Source organism: Typopeltis vanoorti, chromosome 17 (genome assembly GCF_054136105.1).
Source record: "Typopeltis vanoorti isolate ZY-2024b chromosome 17, IOZ_Tvanoo_1.0, whole genome shotgun sequence".
NCBI lineage: Eukaryota > Metazoa > Arthropoda > Arachnida > Uropygi > Thelyphonidae > Typopeltis > Typopeltis vanoorti.
Genome location: NC_143565.1, coordinates 92,461,059 through 92,466,184, shown reverse-complemented (window position 1 = coordinate 92,466,184; position 5,126 = coordinate 92,461,059). Strand labels below are relative to the sequence as shown.

General features: G+C 33.4%; 1 non-coding gene across 1 annotated transcript; it reads right to left on the bottom strand.

The window, feature by feature from the left end:
* Positions 1-4,769: 4,769 nt before the first annotated feature.
* On the bottom strand, positions 4,770-4,851 carry TRNAS-AGA (transfer RNA serine (anticodon AGA)). Its single transcript has one exon. It is a non-coding gene; the product is annotated as a tRNA-Ser (tRNA).
* Between the last annotated feature and the right edge of the window lie 275 nt (positions 4,852-5,126).

The following is a 5,126-nucleotide window of genomic DNA, read 5'->3' as shown; positions in this document are numbered from 1 at the left end:
AAAGGAACAATGACGTGGCTTTCTGACAAGACAGAAACGAAATACCAAAATTCAACTAGTTTTTCAAGAAAAATACTATTGCCCTTCCCATCGTCATATTTAGTTGAATTGGCTTTAGTGCTGTAAATGACTTGCTACTGAAAAAAAGAAATCATCTGGATATCACATGGGGGGTTTGAGATTGAAAATTACTAAATTAGTACCTCAAATAAAAACTTTTTGCAGCAGACATCAAGCTCAAGGATCGCATTAACTTGGATTTTATTTTCCCGAGTTCAGTTTTATAATATACAAAGTGTAATATAAAATTTATATTCATTGAAGAAAGTCAAATTAAGAACAGTTTTACCTATGTTCCTTTTTTATTTAAAGTACCTATTTATATTATACTTTTTTCAGAACTTGGCTGACTATTATGCTAGATGGGGGGGGGGGCATCAAAATCTCTGAGGCGTTGAGGTGGGGCATGATCCATAAAACGTTGGGAAACACTGCCTTAGGGTTTTCAAACTTCCGAGGTAAGGCTTGCACTTTAGGGTTAAAGCTCAATACAAAAGCTCAATTTGTGTGGAGAAGGAGTGCCCGATTAGCGTTCAGAGGGGTATCAGGTTGTCAGTAGCAGATTTAGAAGAGTGAGAATAGAGGAAGGCCCCCCCCACACACACACACATACACACGGAAATCAGAATAAAAACAATTTACGAATATTCAGTTAAATAGCAAAATTAACAGTTAAACTTTTGGATTTATCACTCAAAGAAAAGTATTTTCTTGAAATAACTTTCAAGCAAACTATATTAAAATAAATGTTTGAAAAAAAAAAAGTATTTGTCGGCTTCTTGCTGCGTCCCAAAAGCCTAATATCTGGGAAATAATGCGTAAATAAAACCGAACTGAATGAACATCTGTTATTGAGATCATAACCCAGACGACGACCTTGACGAACAACATTGCGCAGATGCGAATTTCCTTCCCTGCCGTAGATCTACAACCAGACAGGCAGCCATTTATTATGCGTTTAACAAGCAGGCGGTTAAAAGCGACTTGTAGACAAAAGTTAAATACGTCTCTGCCTTGTAGAATAATATTTTTTTTCTGCTTTTGAATAATTTTATATTTTACCTGAATGGCTAACAGTTTATTAGGAAACTAAAAGTGTGTAGTATTTATCACTTTGATTTATATTTATTATTATTATTCATTGTTTAATTATTTTAAGCCCATTATTCGAAATACCAAATTTAGTGCAGCAACATCGAAACCAAGCGTTGAACTTGCTAAAATTATTTAGTCACAAACAAGTTATGCATTCTTTACTGTAATCTCAAATAACTCCCATAGTTCCATTGGGCTTCTCAGGACTGGGAGAGTAGAGTAGTGTCTTAATTGTTTATTTTTAAATAGACTAGAGTCAACAAAAAGAGTTTAGCAGGACATGTCCTCTTTTTCTCCTAACATTCTGTTCTTCTGACATCTAAAACATACATACTTGACATTGTCCTGCTTTTTTTTTTTTAGCATAAAGAAAGAAAAAAAAACTTCATAAAAACTTATTTAAAAAATACGTTGACAAATTCCTGCTTATAAATGGCTATTTGGCTGACCATAAGGTAAATTGAATAACAAATCGGCAATAGCCGATTTTTTATTCAAGCTTTTCCTAATTAAAATTCTTTTTTTTTTATTTATATTGTGTCATGTCTTCTATTTCTATACTACTTATGAATTAGCGATCATTGCAGATTCTAAGTCATAGGTCTTAGGCGATGCGTAGTGTGTATTTTCAAATCGCACATTCTATTCAACTTGCTCCCCCCCCCCCCCCCCCCCAAGATTAAATTCTGAGTGCGCTACTGATCTCTGGAGGGATAATCTGGTCTACATAAATAAGTTGACAGAGAATCTCTACTTTGCGATGAACAGCATGGCTAAGGGAAGATCGTGTTTGAGCAACTTGCTCGCATTCTATAATAATGTTATCGTAGTTAGACAAGGGATACACCAGGATACTTTTTGGACTTTACTAAGACTTTTGACAGCATACAACAAGAAAGGCAGTTGCATAAGTTGGAGGATATGGGAGTAGATTATAAGCTACTAGTTTGGATAACAAATTGGCTGACTGACAGATATCAAAAACTGATATGAGTAAGGTGACCATTTTTGTTTGATACGAAAGCCGGACACTTTTACCCCCACCCCATCCCCAAAATATTTTTCATAACTTGTAATAAAAAAATAAATAAAAATATACCCAAGACATTTTGTAGTTGTACAATAATAATGAAAATTATTATTAATTAAAAATATTAATGTATTACATGAATATGTATAAAAATAACAGTTCTAATTATTGTACTTGTCACGTAACAAGATCTTGTTTAATGATGTTTTTTTCGGGGGGGGGGGGGGTTTCTTTTAAAAAATGAACCAAGCATGAAGAATGGAAATTATATTTGACAACTATAGTTTTTCCTGTAATTCGCTATTAAAAGTACACTTCCGTTTTTGTCTCTTTATTTTTGGAATAAAAATACAATGTATTAACTTATTAATGCTTAAAAAAAAAAGTGCGACGAAGAGAAAATATGGACCAAACTCGCCTACTCCCCGTATACGGGAATAAAAAAAAAAGGCGTTAGCTGATTTTTTTTTAGCTGACTTATCAACGTTTCTCATCAACAAGCGGTGATATATATTACTACATATGAGTAATGTTGTGCATATCGTGTATAGCCATGCGCGTGCATGCCTTGTGCTAGCGATCGTGTGTTGATGACTGAGGTGAGCTCAAAAGTAGGACATTTTGGTGTCTTGCCAGCTTTTCTGAGAAAAACAGGACACAAGCCTAAAAATCGGGAGTAAGGTCACCTTATGTATGGGCGATATCAGTCTGTAAGATTTAAGGTGACCAGTGGCGTACCCCAGGGATCAGTCCTTGGTGATCATGTAAATCAGGAATAGAAAGATAGGCAAAATGATTTGAATAAGCTGAAATTGTGAACATGCGAAAATGGCTGTCACTTTAATGTTAATAAATGTAAATATAAAGTCATGCACTTTGTCGTGCTTAGATATCCAACGGTGTATTATATTGACAGGATTATGCTAGATTAAATTATGTTAGGGATTGTGGAGATTACTGTAAGTAGATCGAAGTTGAAGTTCAAGGGTCATTTTAACAGGATAGCTTGTTAGTTTATCTCATAGTCTGCTTAATGCATATGTATTCTCGGTCCAAATAGTCATTAATCAAAACATACACGAGAATATCACCATAGCGACGATGTCCTTCAATTAATAGAAAGATTATTTTTTTTTCATACGAGCGTGGTAGTATTTCTCTTCCAGAAAATTCGATTTTTCGTCCTTACAAAAGAAAAAAAAGGGCTGGGAATAACAATAATAATAACACCGTTTAGAGGGCACACGCAGTTAATAGGATGTTATGGAACATCATTACCAAAATTAGGTTTATACAAAGCGAATGTACTGAACTATAACATTCTTAGGCCTAATCTATACAGTAAGATGAAGCAGCAGCGCTGCGTGGAATATGTGGGCTATCGGTATTTGAGTGATGTTCGAAATAAAGTGTTGATTTGGTTCCCATACATTCATATGATAAATAATCCCGAAAATACAACAATCAAAATGACATCGCAATTGAAATCCAAAAGAAAAGTATAATAAAAAATCTTGAAAAATTGTAGCTGCTGCTCCCTCATAACCAACTTCATCAGAACCATAATCGCGACGTATAACTGGAGGGGGGGGATAATTCCCTAAAAGTTTAATGTTTGGTGTCTAGAGTAGCTTCGCAGAATAGCTAACCCTTAGCCCATCTACGGTACTAATAACCGATAGGCGCAATTTACTTATTTAAAATAAATAAAAAAAAAGGCCATGATTTGTGTTAATAATCTTAACTAGCGTGAATATAGTGCGAAGTCTACAGTCAGGTTTTCTGAGTTGCGAGGATAAAAATTCTAGCTTATTTCGGGTAAAGCAAAAAAATAAAAAATAAAATAAAATAAAATAAATAAAATCTATTCTTACTTCCAGAAATCGACTAACACAGGAAAAACTGGCTGCAAAGAAAACCGGATAAAGTTCCTGCTGTAATGTCTCTTTCTTCAGCCAGTTTAGTTCCCGACGAGGCTGCATGCATCCGCTTTGAACACAAATATCATAATTTTGATAAATTATGTTTTGATAAACAAATAAAGCATATTTTCCAAACCGTTCACGCTCTGTTGATTGTCTATAAGGGAATCGTAAGTAAAGAGAACCGGTAGTTAAATTTTCGCTACTCACCAACAAATAAAAATGAATAAATAAATAACTGCATATAGACAATTATTCAGTTATTTAAATACAGACAATTGAAAATTGTCTGTATTTTAATGTCTGTATTTAATTTTAATGTAAGTTTTCTGTTTTTGTTTATTTTTTTTATTATTATTAAAACGTATTCACTTTAGTAGACTACGAACCTTCCTCTAGATGTGTGCGATTAAAAAAAAAAAAAAAAAAAAAGAAAGAAAGAAAGAGAAAGCATAAAAATAGTGACTGAATGTCCGATTTGCTTGTCCTATCGACACAAGTCAGCCAAAGTAATTGATTTTTTTAATAATAATAAACAATATTAAGATAAAAGTTATATCTAATTACAGCAAATTAGATCAAAATATATATTTTTTTTATTTGGTATGCCGAAAGAGCCTTGAAGGGGGCACTTTTTATAAGAACATTATAAAAGGAGAATCCGCAGACGACAGGATTCGAACCTGTGCGGGGAGACCCCAACGGATTTCTAGTCCGTCGCCTTAACCACTCGGCCACGACTGCTTGATCAGAATGCTACCTATTACACTTTATCATTTCCATTTTAGCTTCGGCTTGTTACATTCAGATATGTTTTCTGGTTTTTTCATATTTGATTTTTAGTCTATTAGTAGTGTAATTATCCTTTTTAGGGTATCAATATAATGAATCCATTCTGATCTTTTTTTTAATCCATTCATTTTTCGTGACATTCTTCATAAATCATTTCATATTTTTTTTTATTCTACTCTATTTTATTTATTATTCTATTTTATTTTTATTCGCATGTTGTACTAATA